This window comes from Globicephala melas, chromosome 2 (genome assembly GCF_963455315.2).
Source record: "Globicephala melas chromosome 2, mGloMel1.2, whole genome shotgun sequence".
NCBI classification, from domain to species: domain Eukaryota; kingdom Metazoa; phylum Chordata; class Mammalia; order Artiodactyla; family Delphinidae; genus Globicephala; species Globicephala melas.
The window spans coordinates 44,764,535-44,783,721 of record NC_083315.2 but is presented as its reverse complement, the minus strand read 5'-3'; the positions used below and the strand labels follow the sequence as shown (position 1 = coordinate 44,783,721).

Here is a 19,187-nt window from a genome sequence, read left to right as displayed (position 1 = left end):
CATTCAAAGAAGAAAGAACATTATGTTGGAGGGAACACTTCACAACCAATTTTATGAAGCCAGTGTTACCCTGATACCAAAACCTGGCAAAGCCATTACAACAAAATAAACTACGGGCAAATATTCAACAGGAACAAAGATGCAAAAATCCTTAAGAAAATAATAGTGAACCAAATCAAAAAATATATGAAAAATATATACTACAGTGTGACCAAGTAGAATATGTTCCAAGAATGTAAGATTAGTTTCACAGTAAAAAAAACAATGTAATTCACCACATTGACAGAAAGGAGAAAAAAACACTTGATTATTTCAATAGATGTGGAAAAAAATATTGACCAAAAATTCAACACTATTAATAAACAATGAATAGAAGGAATTTCCTCAATCTGATAAAGGACACTTACACAAATCTTACAGTTATCGTATTTGATCATATTTGGCTATAGTTTGTAATATGTAAATTATGCTTTGAGAAGTTGCTTTTAAAAAAATCAACACTTGCTAGGAAGGAAATTTCTTAGGCATGCAACCACATGAATAAATCTCAAAAACACACTGAGAGAAAGAAGCCTTATACAAAAAAGAGCACATACTGTATGCCATTTAGATGAAGTTCTAGAACAGACAAAATGATTCTATGATGGAGAAAACTGCATGATTTCCTTCTAAAATTAGAAACAAGGTAGGGATGTCTGCTCTCACTACTCCTATTCAGTATTGGACTGAATGTCCTAGTCATTGCAATGAAGGAAAATAAATGAAATAAAAGGCATAAGTATCAGAAAGGAGGAAAGCAATACTGTCTCTTTTCATTGATGACCTGACTTTTTACATAGAAAATCCTAAGGAATCTACAAAGCAAATCCTAGAAATAACAAATCCAGCAGTGACAGGGTATAAAGTTACTTTTTAAAACTCAATTATATTTTTAAAACTAGCAGCAAAAATCTGGAAAATAAAATTTAAGATTTTCCATTTACAGTAGAACCAAAGCCCATAAAATACATGGGAATAAAATTCACAAAACGTGAGCAAGATCTCTTCCCTGGAAATTATAAAATATTACTGAGGAACGTTACAGAATACAGAAAGAAGTGGACAGAAATGCCACTAGTTCATGGATTATAATACTCAATATTGTTAAGATGGCAGTTCTTCACAAATTGATCCCCAGATGCAAGCAATCCCAATTTTGTAGAAATTGACAAGCTGATTCTGAATATTACATTGAAATGTAAATAACAGAATAATCAAAGCAATTTTAAAAAATAAAGCTTATACTACGTAATTTAGTTTACTATAAAGCTATAGTAATGGAACAGAAAATAGAATCCACATATATGTAATTAACTGATCTCTAAGAAAGTTGCCAAGGTAATTCAATGGGAGAAAAGAGTGTCTTTTCAACAAATGGCCCTGGAACAACTGGATATATGTGTGGGGAAAAAAAAAATCACTAACCCTTACCACTTACCATATTTAGAAATTAAATAAATCATAATATCTAAAAGTAAGTGCTAAAATTTCAAAACTTCTAGAATACACATATGAGAAAACCTCTGGCATAGGGGAGGGTAGGCCAAAGATTTCTTAGGACAAAAAAGCACAATAAAATAATGTAAATAAAATAAAAAGGAAACTTCATTGAAATTATTCTTCATTTGCTCGTTGGAAGACACAATTAAGAAATGAAAAAAAAAGTCACAAAATGGGAGAAAGTATTTTCTACACATATACTGAAAGAGAACATGTATCTGGAATATATAAAGAATTCTTACAACTTAGTAAGAAGACAACTCAATAAAGATTGGTAAAATATTTGATCAGACTCTTCACGTACACACAAATCTATATGAATGTCTAAAAGCACATGGAAAGACATCCAACTTGATTAACCATCAGGAAAATGCAAATAACTCCTATGAAATAGCACATATTAGAAAGGCTAAAATGAAAAAAGAAAACTGACAAGATATAAAGTGTTGACAATGTGGAACAACTGGAGGTCTTATACACTCCTGGTACGAATACAAAATGATACCTGATTTGGGAAACCACATGGCAGTTTTTCAAAAAGTTGTGCATACGCCTCTGTAATTCAAGCTCTCCTACTCCTAGATATTTAACATATGACCCAGAGACTTGCGCACAAATGTTCAGAACATGGCAGCTTCATTCCAAATAACAACAACAACAAAACTGTCAACAGCCCAAATGTCCACCAACAAGTGAATATAATATATCCATTCAAGGGAACAACTACTCAGAATTAAAACAGAACCACCCATAAAATGTCAGAATCAGTGAAGCCTGATTTCTCTGACACCAAGGAAACTTCTCACCCTACCACGCAGGTTTCCCTATGTTCCATGATGCAGATGCTATGGTGACCCCATCTGAACCTTCCCCAAAAACATAACTTTAAGAAATTACCTCAAATCTTCAGCTTACAAATATTTCTTCACTTTCTACCCCAAAATGTGTTTGCCATAATTTTTATGAAATTAGATATGAAGAATATAAGCATATCTATAGATATGAAGAATATAAGCATGCCAAATCATGAGGAAAAATGATTCATAAAGACACTTGCGTTTTCCTGGGGGAAAACCTAAAAACAGAAATACTATCTTAGGGAGTCAGTGGTTCCAAGGTAGCTGTGATTGAGGAACTTAGTCAGCATTGCCATAGACGAACATATCTCTTGAACGAATCCTCTAGGTATTGTTTCTTTAGGTATTGTTTCTTTAGGGCTGAGAAATATATTATCTTATGTCACAAAGAGTTTTAAAGAACAAATCAGGCTACATTTTTCTCAGGTTTCATTATGAAGTGGTAAATAAAATTGACCAACCAACCAATTATTAAATATCTTCTATACATCCAAGAGGATGTCTCACTATAAGGTAGTTAACTTGGAATACCAAATACAATAGCATGGCTATTTTCCCAAATACTTCAGGATTTACTCATTTAAGATGATCTTAAGATTTTGTCCTTCTGTCCCTTGAGAGTAGATTTAAGACTAGGAAATAGCTCAATTAAATGAAATCAAGTTTCTAAATAACCAGAAACATTGCATTTGTTAAAACAAATGAAACAAACATACAAAGTGTGATTATATAAATTAGCATTTTCCATTTGTGACCTACACATTGTTCACAATGTTTAAAAGAAATTGAACAATGGAATCAAGATCCTCATTTAAATATATATATATATATTTGTTTATTTATATATACACACACACATATATATATTATGGTAGGGGTGCTCATACAAAATCATGGATTATTTTATGTTTGTTCTCATAAATAGCTAAGGATGCCACAGAAATTTGGGGAGCTGCTCAATACGATCATTATTCAGAGTATAACAACTTTGACCCAACATTGGTCAGATTAACTAGGTGATCTCAAATTGCTACTCTACTTTGTAGTAGAATGACATAACTTAAGATAGCATATAAACACTAAGCATGTAATAACAAAATTAAATGTTCACTTGTGGTAGAAAATCTTTGAGAAACTTCTATATCAAGTTTCAGCTAATGGAAAATCTACTCTCTGTTTTAAGTTACCCATTCCTATATCCCTAAGTAAACACTGAATTTTAAGGAATAGAATAAAGAAGTCAAGATTCACCTCATAAAGTCAATTAACGCTTAAGAGAAAATTATTATAAAAGTGGAACTGAGTATTTTAGAAGAAAAACAGACAAAAATTAACCAAACATCTACCTTCCTGACTAGACTCCTGGGTTAAAATTGTATGGAGAAACAGCATCTCAAGAAGCACAAAGGAAGGGCTAGTTGATTTAGTTTGGTTAAGGCGCTGCTGCTTTAAAGCCCAATGACTTTGAATGAATATTCAAGGGGTTGGAAGCTGTTTCGTTTGAAAAGTACTGAAGAGGGGTCTAACTTTCTGTGAAAACCACTGGTGTGGCCCCTATGACAAAGAAAATGAGAAAGAGAAGCACACACACACCTTTCAGAATATTGTTAAAATCAGTTCTTTTGTTACACACTAAAGATTAAATCTAGACATTTGTAAACAGTGTCTCTTGAAATAATCAGGCTTTATGAACATCCATCCTGTATGTGTCTGGCCCAGATTGGGGGGAGATTCACACACAGATGATTATTTTAGAATAAAGGTATTGAGTACTGTGAAACAAACTATGCTAGTTCTGATCCAAAAAACTCAAGGGTTAAAGAGAAAACAATGCAACAATTTGTTCTTAATTTGACCACATGCAAGTTCATTTCTATGACAACAAATCAGTAAGTGGCCCCTTCTCAATAAAGTATACCTGGATTTATTGTCATTAAAAGAGAAAAACAGGGGCTGCCCTGGTGGCGCAGTTGTTGAGAGTCCGCCTGCTGATGCAGGGGACACGGGTTCGTGCCCTGGTCCGGGAAGATCCCACATACCGCAGAGCGGCTGGGACCGTGAGCCATGGCTGCTGAGCCTGCGCATCCGGAGCCTGTGCTCCGCAACGGGAGAGGCCACGGCAGTGAGAGGCCCGCGTACCGCAAAAAAAAAAAAAAGAGAAAAACAACATGCCTTATGTACCACCATAATAAAGCAAAACAATAGAAAACCAAAAAAAAAAAAAAAAAAAAACACCTACAGGTCATGTCATGTCTTTTCATCTGAATATTTTCTATTGCTTCCTGGCCTACCTTATGACATTTAGACCTCATAGTTTAACATCTAAGACCTTCCTCGAACTGACTGATACTTGACTATTTCATAAGCCAACACCCACCACGCATCCTAGATTCCTAGTCATGTTGCACTATTTGCAGACCCCAAGAGATGAAATGGTGTCCAGGATTTTGCTTCTGAACACATCCTTCTCTCATTTAGGAAGCTACTGCTTGAACATTTCCTCACTCTGAAGTGTGACCCCCTCACCCCGACCCTGAGCACTAACGCACTAACCCCATCTTTTTGTCACTGCTTTACTTCATGCATAAAATGATTGTCCCAGCATTTATTGAACACCTACCATGAACCACACTGATTTAGACACAACAGTGAACAAAACCAAGCAACCAACCAACAAACAAAACAGCCTTCATAGAGCTTACATTATATTTGGGGATTAGGGATGAGATTGATACATAAGTAAACTATATATTATACATCATCAGATGGTAGGAACGGCTATGAGGAGGGTGACAAAAAACAAAACAGGAATGTAAGAAAGGGAATACCAGGCGATGGGGCTGGGACTGCAATTATAAGTAGAGTGGTTAGAGACAGCCTTGCTGAGAAGGGCAATATATGGGCAAAGCCCTTGGAGAAGTGTGCAAATCTAGGTGAACAGTGTTTCTGGTCAGAAGAACAGCAAATCCAAAGGTCCGGAAATGGGAGTATGCTTAGTACGTTCAAGGAATAGTAAGAACCCCCTTGGCTGATACAGAGTGAGCAAGAAGATTAGAAAGGCAAGAAGTGAGAAAGGAACAGGAGCCAGTTGTGAGGCTTGAAAAACTGGAAGACTGGATTGGTTCATTAATGGAGACAATAGTCTGTAGAAAGAACAGGTTTGGAGAAGGAGAGTCTGAGGCACCTATTAGACATTCCTGCAGAGACACAGAGTAGGCAATGGATAGAAGGTTTGGAGTTCAGAAAAGAGGCTAGGGCTAGAGGCACAGATTTGCATATTATCAGCATCCAGATGGTATTTAAAGGTATCAGACTGGATAATTTTAACAAGGAAATAACAATAGAGAAATGGCCTACAAGTGTAGTGATCCCTAGAAAAGTGCAAATTTATGGGTTGGAGAAGATTAAAAGGAACCAGAAAAGGAGACTGAGGAGCAGTCAGAGCAAAAGAGATACACTGGGAGATTGTGCTGTCCTAGAAAACAAGATAAACAAAGAGGAGGGCAACAATACATTTCTAAATAAGATGGTCACTGAAAATTGGTGATTTGAAATGAGCAGGTGACTGGAGTGATAAGACAAAAATCAGATAACAGTGAGTTTAAGAGAGAAGAGCAAAACTACAGACAGTGAGTAGAGATAACTCTATGAAACAGTTTGATATAAAAAAGAGCAGAGAAACAGGGTGGAAGCTGGAAGGGGATGTAGCAACAATACAGGAGAGAGAGGGAGAAAAAAATGATGATGTAGGAGACAGAAGAAAGAAGAGTTGGAACAATATTTTTGAAACAGTGGGTAGGAGTAGGAGCCAGTGCACAGATGGAGGGTTGGTCTTCAGAAGCAACAATTCAGTGATTCACAGTTAGAGGAGGAAAAACAGAGGATACGGACATAGATGTTGGTAGGGGGATAGGTAGGTATGGTGAGGGCAAGATAGCAGTAGATGGGTACTTGTGTCAACCATGGTCATGATCTGAGTGAGGACAGGGAGAAGGTATTAGAGTTTGAGGACAGAAGAGAAGTTATAAAATAGTCTAGAAGAGAGGAAAAGAGAATGGCTCATCGAAATGTAATATAACTGTCAGGAGGCACTGTATGTTTTTCTCTAGCCATGCTTACTTGAGGTTGCTAATAAGTATAATGAAGGTAGAGAAGGAAAGAAAATTATTTTTAAAATGGACCATGGAATCTGAGCTGGATTACTGGTGAGGAACAATATAAAGTGGAGAGGATAAAATTTAAATGCAATGGCTATGTTGATTAACAGATTATAAACAGCTGATAAGAAAATTAGTGAACTGAGAAATTATTCCAAAGAAGTTCTTCAGAATGGAGATGAGAGAAACAAAGATACAGATATGTAAGAGGTTAAAAGACATGGAAGATAGAAACAAGAAGGTCTGACATATGTCTGATGGGTGTTGAGGGGGCAAAGGGTTAATGAGAGAATGGGGAAGCAATATATGAAGATACAATGCCTGAGGATTTTCCAGAACTGTTGAAATATACCATATAGGAAGATCCAAAAAACCCATATTAGGATAAATAAAGAAGAATTTAGGCCTAAAAATGTCATGGTAGAACAGAAGAGTACTTGGGGAAAAAGTAGAAACATTCACAAGCAGCTAGAGAGAAAAGACAATTCAACTTCAAAGAAAAAGCAATTTGAGTGACTTTATATCTCAATGCAACAAGGGAAGCAAGGAGAGAGTAGAATAACTTAAATACATATGCTTTCAGTCTTTCAATTTGGAAACTTGTACCTAGCAAATTGTCTTACAAGTAAAACTGAGACTTTTCCAGAAAAGCATGAGCCAGCAGTGCTTATCACCCAAAGACCCTCATGAAAGTACATATAATAGATTTATTTCAAAGAGAAGGAAAATCGTCCCTGGTATAAAAAGGCTGAACATGAGAATGTATGTGTTCAAAAGCAATGGGAAATGTGTATACCAGTCTAAATAAACATGGATGTATTAAAAAAAAAAAGGTTTAATTTGTGTGTAATGAGACGATCTAGTAGTAAAACAGGGGACAGAAAAAGCCCATAAACTGGGAGAGGTATGGGTTGATTTGAAAAATTCTTAGACACCCTTGTTGTTAAGCCTGTATGTTAAGTAGACGTGTAAATTTCAGCTTTTCAGTATGAAGCTGAAGCTTTCTCTCATTCTTTCTGCATAAAACAAAATAACCCACAAAAAACAAACAGAAACCCCCCAAACAGCTGTGAAAACTGAATAATCTATACAAACTCTGTATGAAGACATTTAGGGAGAATCAAGGCATCCAGGACCTGAGGGGACAAGATCAAGGATAAGAGACAAATGCAGCGAGGTACATCTTAATTTGCTATTGCTTTAAACTCCTTCAGAGTTTTTTTGTTATATTTTGTTTTATTTTTGCCAATTCACTGTGTAAGACAAGTGGCTGAACACACAGGAGCAGTTTAGAGCTCGCTTCAATCTTAATTATCTAGGGAGGTAAAAATTGGAGTGCAGGGGAACTATGGCAGCCAGGACTTGAAGGACGAAAGGAATCGCAGAGATGCAAGCCTGACATTCTGCATGCATGTTCCCTTGAGAAATTTACTGTTTCCTAAAGCATGTGAGGCTAGGATGAAAAGTTGAGGCCAAGCAGAAAGTGGGAACTAAAAGTTTTTGGCAATCACACTGAGTTGGGAAATAAAAACTGGAGGTTAAGGACTCTTCGAAAATAAGGGCTCTAGTAAACACTACAGAATTTTATTAAGACTCCTGAAGCACTAAGCATAGGGGTAAAACCAGAAATAGATCAATCCTCAAAATGCTTGAAATCCTTCCTACCTTGGATCATTTCAATCCCTAACTGGATCATTCTGACTTGCTAGACCCTCACTGCCTCCTCTACATCCTCTCTTGTGGAAAATAACATATTCCATATCCTCTAAAATGTTTTAATAAATCTTATCCAGTATTTGATAAAAAAATAACCAGGTATGGTCAGGATTAAAAAACAATGACCAAAAATCAAGAGAAAGACAGACAATGAGAACAAAAAGTTTATTTAGATGTAAGAGTTACCAGTTATAAATTTTAAAATATCCATGATTAGGGCTTCCCTGGTGGCGCAGTGGTTGAGAGTCTGCCTGCCGATGCAGGGGACATGGGTTCGTGCCCCGGTCCGGGAAGATCACACATGCCGCGGAGCGGCTAGGCCCATGAGCCATGGCCACTGAGCCTGCGCGTCCGGAGCCTGTGCACCGCAACGGGAGAGGCCAAAACAGTGAGAGGCCCGCGTACCGCAAAAAGTAAAATAAAATAAAATAAAATAAAATTTAAAAAATATATATATCCATGATTAATATAATATATATATATGTGTATATTAATATATACATGAAAATGGATTAAAATAACATGGAGAATATCAGCAGAGAACTGGGGTCTATGAAGTAGAATCCAATGGAAATGGAAAAATTTTTTTAAAAAAGATAAGTGAAATGAAGAGCTCACTAAATGAATTTAATAGCAGAGCAGAAAAGAGAGCATTTGTGATTTGGAGTATTAGTAGAAAATATCTATACTTAAAGCAGATATAAACATGATGACAAAATACACCAAAAAAAAAAAAAAAGCAGCTACATGGCACATTTAGAAAGTTTTAATTTAGATGTAAAAACTTGGAGTCCAGAAAAAGAGAGTAAGAGAGAAATGGGGAAAAGCTATAAATGATATTGAATGAGAATTTCCAAAAACCTAATATAAAAGCTGTGAAGTTACAGATTTAAAGAACCTCAAATAGGATGAAGGGGAAAAAAATCACAGGCAGGCATCTCATAGTAAAACTGCATATAATTCATGACCAAAAGAAAGGGGAAAAGTAGATATAGTGAAGTTTAAAGAAAAATCACATTTCTTCCACAATGAATAACAATCAAACTGACAACTGACTTTTTTTTTTTTTTTTTTTTTGCGGTACGCAGGCCTCTCACTGCTGTGGCCTCTCCCGTTGCAGAGCACAGGCTCCGGACGCACAGCCTCCGTGGCCATGGCTCACGGGCCCAGCCACTCCATGGCATGTGGAATCTTCCCGGCTTGGGGCATGAACCCGTGTCCCCTGCATCGGCAGGCGGACTCTCAACCACTGCGCCACCAGGGAAGCCCGACAACTGACTTTTCAATGGAAAAGATAACAGCCAGAAGGCAATTGAAAAGAATCTGTATAATATAGGATTTATCTGCTCCTTGAATGTTTGGTAAAAACGTGTCTCTAAAGTTGCCTGGGCCTATGATTTGTTTTCTGGTAAGACATTAAACCACTGATCCAATTATTTAGTAGGTGTAGGACCATTCGAGTTCTCATTCTTTTTCAGTCATTTGGATACACTGTGGTACAAGTTTCATCTCTCTCATATATCTTTCAACATTTTAAGCATAAAACTTCATAATATCCTCATATGTTTAATCTCTGCCCATCTGAATTATCTCCCCGTTCAATGCCTGCTGTTATTTATTTGTGTCTTTACTCTCTGTACATTGAAAACTCTCAGGAACGAATAACCCATTTTGTTAGTTTTTCAAAAAGACAGCTTTTAACTGTTATTCCTTTTTATTTTACACACATATTCTACTTCACCAATTTTTCTCTTATTTTTATTTCTAATTTGGCTTCATTCTGCTGTTCTTTATCAATGGCATGATTCTGACAGTTAACTCAATAATTTTGATTCTGACTTATTTTCCATATTGGCTTTGTCTTGTTCTGTATTTTGTGAAACATATGTCAATTCTAACTATTACGTGGAAGAGCAAAATGCCAAGAAGAGCCTAGGCATTCTTGAAGATGAAAAACAAATTGGGAAGGACAATGCTAAATTCAAATGATGTTTGTGTAACATTGGTACTGGTGTAGACAAGAGACCAATGAATGGACAAGCCCACCTATATAAGGAAACCTGATTTACAATATGACCTGGTGGAAACTGTAGATCTCTGAGGAAAAGTAGAATATTCAAGAAATGGTACTGGATCAGTTGGTATCCAAAATACAAAAATGAAATCAATTCACAAGCAGATTTTAAAATTTAATATAAAAAGTAAAACCATAAAAAAATTAAAGAGCATCTTTATGACTTTGAGACTGGGAACGATCCCTCTACAGTGACACAAAATGCACAAACCACAGCAAAAATAATTAATAAATTTGACATTAAGTATCAGAATTTTGTTCATCAAAATATATAATGAAAAAAAAAATAAGCCACAAACTTGGAGAAGATATTTCTATTACAAAGAAGTTCTATCTAGATTACATAAAACACCTCTACAAATCAATAAAAAGGTAGAAGGGGGAAGAAAATTAGGCAAAAGGAGAAAAAAGGAGTGGAAAGGTCCCCAAACCTATATATATTATTAGTAGTGAGGAAAATGGAAATTAAAACCACAACAAAGTATGACAACTCAAGAGATTGACACAACTTAGAAGTCATATAATGAGAAGAGTTTTCTAAGATGTAGAACACTGATAACTTTTATTTGATGCTGACGGTTCAGTAACTTGGGAAACGGTTACATTAACTATTAAGCAGAATGTGTATATCAGATAATCATTTTTACTCCTAGGTATAAACTTGGGAGCAGTGGGTTTCAAACTTTAGCATGCATGGGAAATGCCAGAGGACTGGTGTAGACAAGACCTCTGGGCCCCACCTACAGTTCCTGGTTCAGCAGGATTGGGGAGGGGCCCGAGAAATTCATTTCAGCAAAGTTTCTAGGTGATGCTGATGCTACTCTCCAGGCACTACATATTGAGAGCCATTGCTCTAAAATCTTGCACATGTCCGCCAGATGAAATGTACAACGTTGACAAGATCACTTTTCATAATAGCTGAAAAACAAGCAAACCAACCAACAAACAAAAAACCCCAATCAAGCCTGCAATCAATTCAAATACCTTTCTAGAGTAGAATGGATAAATAACTTATACATAAAGTTATATATATATATATATATATATGTATATATATATATATACAGAATGAAGATATCTGACGGTCACATTTTGACCAATGGACGAAGGTCAAAAACAATACTGAGTGAATTAATTTGTAAGTCACAGAGTAAGACGTAAAAATATTACACAATTCCTTTATAAAATCTTAAAAAAGCAGACAAAATTGAATTACACTGTTCAAGATAGATACAAAGGTGGTAAAACCACAATGAGTAAATGACAGACACTCAGTGTTACCACTACTTCTGGGGATGAGGGAAGAAGGATTCAGTAATAAAGAGGCAGAGGAAGAACTCTAAAATAACGGGAGGGTGGGACCTGCAAGATGATGGAGAAGTAAGACATGGCGATCACCTTCCTCCCCACAGATACATCAAAAATGCATCTACATGTGGAACAACTCCTACAGAACACATACTGAACGCTGGCAGAAGGCCTCAGACTTCCCAAAAGGCAGAAAAGTCCCCACATACCTGGGTAGGGAAAAAGAAAGAAAGAAAGAAAAAAAAAAAAGAGACAAAAGAATAGGGACAGGACCTGCACCTCTGGGAGGGAGCTGTGAAGAAGGAAAGGTTTCCACACACTAGGAAGCCCCTTCGCGGGTGAAGATTGCAGGTGGCGGAGTGGGGGAGCTTCGGGGTCACGGAGGAGAGCGCAGCCACAGGGGTGAGGAGGGCAAAGCGGACAGATTCCCGCACAGAGGACCGGCACTCACCAGCCCGAGAGGCTTGTCTGCTCACCCGCCGGGGCGGGAGGGGCGGGGAGCTGAGGATTAGGCTTCGATCGGAGCGCAGGGAGAGGACTGGGGTTGGCGGCGTGAACACAGCCGGCAGGGGGTTAGTGCGCCACGGATGGCCCAGAGGGAGTCCAGGGAAAAGTGTGGAGCTGCAGAAGAGGCAAGAGACTTTTTCTTGCCTTTGTTTCCTGGTGTGTGAGGAGAGGGGATTAAAAGCGCTGCTTAAAGGAGCTCCAGAGACGGGCGCGAGCCGCGGCTATCAGCATGGACCCCAGAGACAGGCATGAGACGCTAAGGTTGCTGCCGCCGCCACCAAGAAGCCTGTGTGCAAGCACAGGTCACTCTCCACACCGCCCCTTCCGGGGAGCCTGTGCAGCCCGCCACTGCCAGGGTCCTGTGATCCAGGGACAACTTCCCCGGGAGAACGCATGGCGCACCGCAGGCTAGTGCAACGTCACGCTGGCCTCTGCCACCGCAGGCTCGCCTCGCACTCCGTGCCCCGCACTCCGTGCCCCTCCCTCCCCCCCCCCGCCCCCCGCCCCCGGCCTAAGTGAGCCAGAGCCCCGGAGTCAGCTGCTCCTTTAACCCCGTCCTGTCTGAGCAAAGAACAGACGCCCTCAGGCGACGTACATGCAGAGCCGGGGCCAAATCCAAAGCTGAGCGCCTAGGAGCTGTGTGAACAAAGAAGAGAAAGGGAAATCTCTCCCAGCAGCCTCAGGAGCAGCGGATTAAATCTCCACAATCAACTTGATGTACCCTGCATCTGTGGAATACCTGAATAGACAACGAATCATCCCAAATTGAGAAGGTGAACTTTGGGAGCAAGATAGACTATTTTTTTCCCCTTTTCCTCTTTTTGTGAGTGTGTATGTGTATGCTTCTGTGTGAGATTTTGTCTCTATAGCTTTGCTTTCACCATTTGTCCTAGGGTTCTGTCCGTCGTTTTTTTTTTTTTTTAACTTTAAAAATTTTTAAAAATAATTTTGATTTTTTATTTTAATAAATTTATTTTACCTTACTTTATTTTATCCTCTCTTCCTTCCTTCCTTCCTTCCTTCCTTCCTTCCTTCCTTCCTTCCTCCCTCCCTCCCTCTCTCTCTTTCTTTCTTTCTTTCTTTCTTTCTCCCTTTTATTCTGAGCCGTGTAGAGGACAGTCTCTTGGTGCTCCAGCCAGGCGTCAGGGCTGTGCCTCTGAGGTGGGAGAGCCAAGTTCAGGACATTGGTCCACAAGAGACCTTCCAGCTCTACATAATATCAAACGGCGAAAACCTTCCAGAGATCTCCACCTCAACAACAACACCCAGCTTCACTCAATGACCAGCAAGCTACAGTGCTGGACACCCTATGCCAAACAATTAGTAAGAGAGGAACACAGCCACATCCATTAGCAGAGAGGCTGCCTAAAATCATAATAAGGCCACAGACACCCCAAAACACACCACCACACGTGGACCTGCCCACCAGAAAGACAAGATCCAGGCTTATCCACCAGAACACAGGCACTAGTCCCCTCCACCAGGAAACCTACACAACCCACTGAACCAACCTTAGCCACTGGGGACAGACACCAAAAACAATGGGAACTATGAACCTGCAGCCTGTGAAAAGGAGACCCCAAACACAGTAAGATAAGCAAAATGAGAAGACAGAAAAACACACAGCAGATGAAGGAGCAAGGTAAAAACCCACCAGACCTAACAAATGAAGAGGAAATAGGCAGCCTACCTGAAAAATAATTCAGAATAATGATAGTAAAGATGATCCAAAATCTTGGAAATAGAATAGAGAAAATGCAAGAAACATTTAACAAGGACCTAAAAGAACTAAAGAGGAAACAAGCAATGATGCACAACACAATAAATGAAATTAAAAATACTCTAGATGGGATCAATAGCAGAATAACTGAGGCAGAAGAACGGATAAGTGACCTGGAAGATAAAAGGGTGGAAATAATTACTGCAGAGTAAAATAAAGAAAAAATAATGAAAAGAACTGAGGACAGTCTCAGAGACCTCTGGGACAACATTAAACGCACCAACATTTGAATTATAGGGGTCCCAGAAGAAGAAGAGAAAAAGAAAGGGACTGAGAAAATATTTCAAGAGATTATAGCTGAAAACTTCCCTAATAGGGGAAAGGAAATAGTTAATCAAGTCTAGGAAGCACAGAGAGTCCCATACAGGATAAATCCAAGGAGAAACATGCCAAGACACATATTAATCAAACTATCAAAAATTAAATACAAAGAAAACATATTAAAAGCAGCAAGGGAAAAACAACACACAAGGGAATCTCCATAAGGTTAACAGCTGATCTTTCAGCAGAAACTCTGAAAGCCGGAAGGGAGTGGCAGGACATATTTAAAGTGATGAAGGAGAAAAACCTACAACCAAGATTACTCTACCCAGCAGGATCTCATTCAGATTCGATGGAGAAATTAAAACCTTTAGAGACAAGCAAAAGCTGAGAGAGTTCACCACCAAACCAGCTTTATAACAAATGCCAATGAAACTTCTCTAGGCAAGAAACACAAGCGAAGGAAAAGACCTACAATAACAAACCCAAAACAATTAAGAAATTGGGAATAGGAACATACATATCGATAATTACCTTAAATGTAAATGGATTATATGCTCCCACCAAAAGACACAGACTGGCAGAATGGATACAAAAACAAGACCCGTATATATGCTATCTACAAGAGACCCACTGCAGACCTAGGGACACATACAGACTGAAAGTGAGGGGACAGAAAAAGATATTCCATGCAAATGGAAATCAGAAGAAAGCTGGAATAACAATTCTCATAACAGACAAAATAGACTTTAAGAAAAAGACTATTACAAGAGACAAAGAAGGACACTACATAATGATCAAGGGATCAATCCAAGAAGAAGATATAACAATTGTAAATATTTATGCACCCAACATAGGAGCACCTCAATACATAAGGCAAATACTAAGAGCCATAAAAGGGGAAATCGACAGTAACGCAATCATAATAGGGGACTTTAACACCCCACTTTCACCAATGGACAGATCATCCAAAGTGAAAATAAATAAGGAAGCACAAGCTTTAAATGATACATTAAACAAGATGGACTTAATTAATATGTATAGGACATTCCATCCAAAAACAACAGAATACACTTTCATTTCAAGTGTGCATGGAACATTCTCCAAGATAGATCATATCTTGGGTCACAAATCTAGCCGTGGTAAATTTAAGAAAATTGAAATTGTATCAAGTATTTTTTCCGACCAGAACTCTATGAGGCTAGATATCAATTACAGGAAAAGATCTGTAAAAAATACAAACACGTGGAGGCTAAACAATACACTACTTAATAACCAAGTGATCACTGAAGAATTCAAAGAGGAAATCAAAAAATACCTAGAAACAAATGACAATGGAGACATGATGACCCAAAACCTATGGGATGCAGCAAAAGCAGTTCTAAGAGGGAAGTTTATAGCAATACAATCCTAAAGAAACAGGAAACACCTCAAATAAACAACCTAACCTTGCACCTAAAGCAATCAGAGAAAGAAAGAACAAAAAAAACCCAAAGTTAGCAGAAGGAAATAAATCATAAAGATCAGATCAGAAATAAATGAAAAAGAAATGAAGGAAACAACAGCAAAGATCAATAAAACTAAAAGATGGTTCTTTGAGAAGATAAACAAAATTGATAAACCATTAGCCAGACTTATCAAGAAAGATAGGGATAAGACCCAAATCAGTAGAATTAGAAATGAAAAAGGAGAAGTAACAACTGACACTGCAGAAATACAAATGAACTTGAGAGATTACTATAAGCAACTCTATGTCAATAAAATGGCAATCTGGAAGAAATAGACAAATTCTTAGAAATGCACAACCTGCCGAGACTGAACCAGGAAGAAATAGAAAATATGAACAGACCCATCACAAGCACTGAAATTGAAACTGTGATTAAAAATCTTCCAACAAACAAAAGCCCAGGACCAGATGGCTTCACAGGCGAATTCTATCAAACATTTAGAGAAGAGCTAACACCTATCCTTCTCAAACTCTTCCAAAATATAGCAGAGGGAGGAACACTCCCAAACTCATTCTACGAGGCCACCATCACCCTGATACCAAAACCAGACAAAGATGTCACAAAGAAAGAAAACTACAGGCCAATATCACTGATGAACATAGATGTAAAAATCCTTAACAAAATACTAGCAAACAGAATCCAACAGCACATTAAAAGGATCATACACCATGATCAAGTGGGGTTTATTCCAGGAATGCAAGGATTCTTCAATATCAATCAACGTGATACACCATATTAACAAATTGAAGGAGAAAAACCATATGATCATCTCAATAGATGCAGAGAAAGCTTTCGACAAAATTGAACACCCATTTATGATAAAAACCCTGCAGAAAGTAGGCCTCGAGGGAACTTTCTTCAACATAATAAAGGCCATATATGACAAACCCACAGCCAACATCGTCCTCAATGGTGAAAAACTGAAAACATTCCCACTAAGATCAGGAACAAGACAAAGTTGCCCACTCTCACCACTCTTATTCAACATAGTTTTGGAAGTTTTAGCCACAGCAATCAGAGAAGAAAAAGAAATAAAAGGAATACAAATCGGAAAAGAAGAAGTAAAGCTGTCAGTGTTTGCAGATGATATGATACTATACATAGAGAATTCTAAAGATGCTACCAGAAAACTACTAGAGCTAATCAATGAATTTGGTAAAGTAGCAGGATACAAAATTAATGCTCTTAAATCTCTTGCATTCCTATGCACTATCAACAAAAAATCTCAAAAAGAAATTAATGTAACACTCTCATTTACCACTGCAACAAAAAGAATAAAGTACCTAGGGAGAAACCTACATAAGGAGACAAAAGACCTGTATGCAGAAAACTATAAGACACTGATGATAGAAATTAAAGACGATACAGACAGATGGAGAGATATACCATGTTCTTGGATTGGAAGAATCAACATTGTAAAAATGACTCTACCACCCAAAGCAATCTACAGATTCAATGAAATCCCTATCAAACTACCACTGGCATTTTCCACAGAACTGGAACAAAAAATTTCACAATTTGTATGGAAACACAATAGACCTTGAATAGCCAAAGCAATCTTGAGAAAGAAAAATGGAGCTGGAGGAATCAGGTTCCTGGACTTCAGACTATACTACAAAGCTACAGTAATCAAGACAGTATGGTACTGGCACAAAAACAGAAATATAGATCAATGGAACAGGATAGAAAGCCCAGAGATAAACCCACGCACATATGGTTACCTTATCTTTGATAAAGAAGGCAAAAATATACAATGGAGAAAAGACAACCTCTTCAATAGGTGGTGCTGGGAAAACTGGACAGCTACATGTGAAAGAATGAAACTAGAACACTTCCTAACACCATACACAGAAATAAACTCAATGCATTAAAGCCCTAAATGTAAGGCAAGACATTATAAAATTCTTAGAGGAAAACAGAGGAAGAACACTCTATGACATAAATGACAGCAGGATCCTTTTTGACCTACCACATACAGAAATGGAAATAAAAGCAAAAATAAACAAATGGGACATAATGAAACTTAAAAGCTTTTGCACAGCAAAGGAAACCATAAACAAGACAAAAAGAGAACTCTCAGAATGGGAGAAAATATTTGCAAATGAAGCAAATGACAGAGGATTAATCTCCAAAATATACAAGCAGCTCGTGCAGCTCAATATCAAAAAAACAAACAACCCAATCCAAAAATGGGCAGAAGACCTAAATAGACATTTCTCCACAGAAGATATACAGATTGCCAACAAACACATGAAAGGATGCTCAATATCACTAATCATTACAGAAATGCAAATCAAAATTACAATGAGGTACCACCTCACACCAGTCAGAATGGCCATCATAAAAAATCTACAAACAATAAATGCTGGGGAGGGTGTTGACAAAAGGGAACCCTCTTGCACTGTTGGTGGGAATATAAATTGATACTCTCACTATGGAGAACAGTATGGAGGTTCCTTTAAAAACTAAAAATAGAACCACCATATCACGCAGCAATCTCACTACGGGGCATATACCCTGAGAAAACCATAGTTCAAAAAGAGACATGGACCACAATGTTCTTTGCAGCACTATTTACAATAGTCAGGACATGAAACCAACCTAAATGTCCATTGACAGATGAATGGATAAAGAAGATGCAGCACATATATGCAATGGAATATTTTTCAGCTGTAAAAAGAAATGAAATGAGCTATTTGTAGTGAGGTGGATGGACCTAGAATCTGTCATACAGAGTGAAGTAAGTCAGAAAGAGGAAAACAAATACCATATGCTAACACATATTTATGGAATATAAACAAAACAAGTGGTTCTGAGGAACCCACGGGCAAGACAGGAATAAAGACTCAGACATAGAGAATGGACTTGAGAAAATGGAGAGGGGGAAGGGTAAGCTGGGACAAAGTGAGAGAGTGGCATGGACATATATACACTACCAAATGTAAAACAGATAGCTAGTCAGAAGCAGCTGCATAGCACAGGGAGGTCAGCTCAGTGCTTTATGACCACCTAGAGGGGTGGGATAGGGAGGGTGGGAGGGAGGGAGACGCAAGAGGGAGGGGATATGGGGATATATGTATACAGATAGATGATTCACTTTGTTATACAGCAGAAACCAAAACAATATTGTAAAGCAACTACACTCCAATAAAGATGTTTAAAAATAAATAAATAAAAAATAAAATAATGGGAATTTTCATTGTTTAAGTTGAGTGGAAGTAAACAAGTGATTCTTATTCTTTAAAATGTACATGTATGTGCATGGTTTTATCAACTCCCTTGCATATACAATATATTTTATAATAAAATTTTTATGGCAGGTAACATACCACAGGAAATAATGGCTATGATTTTGCACTGACCTAGGAATGCCTTCCAAAGGCTTGGAATTAAGCGCTCCCAAGCAGCCACTTCTATTGTTTTACAGCTGCTATGAAGGACAAAGAGCTGATTTTGAAAGTGAGGAAGGCCAGGATGGGT

General features: G+C 37.8%; 1 protein-coding gene across 1 annotated transcript in view; it reads right to left on the bottom strand.

The window, feature by feature from the left end:
* The window catches only part of MCTP2 (multiple C2 and transmembrane domain containing 2), a 248,854-nt gene that overhangs the window by 41,466 nt on the left and 188,201 nt on the right, over window positions 1-19,187 (bottom strand). The gene's annotated exons all lie outside the window — the stretch shown is intronic.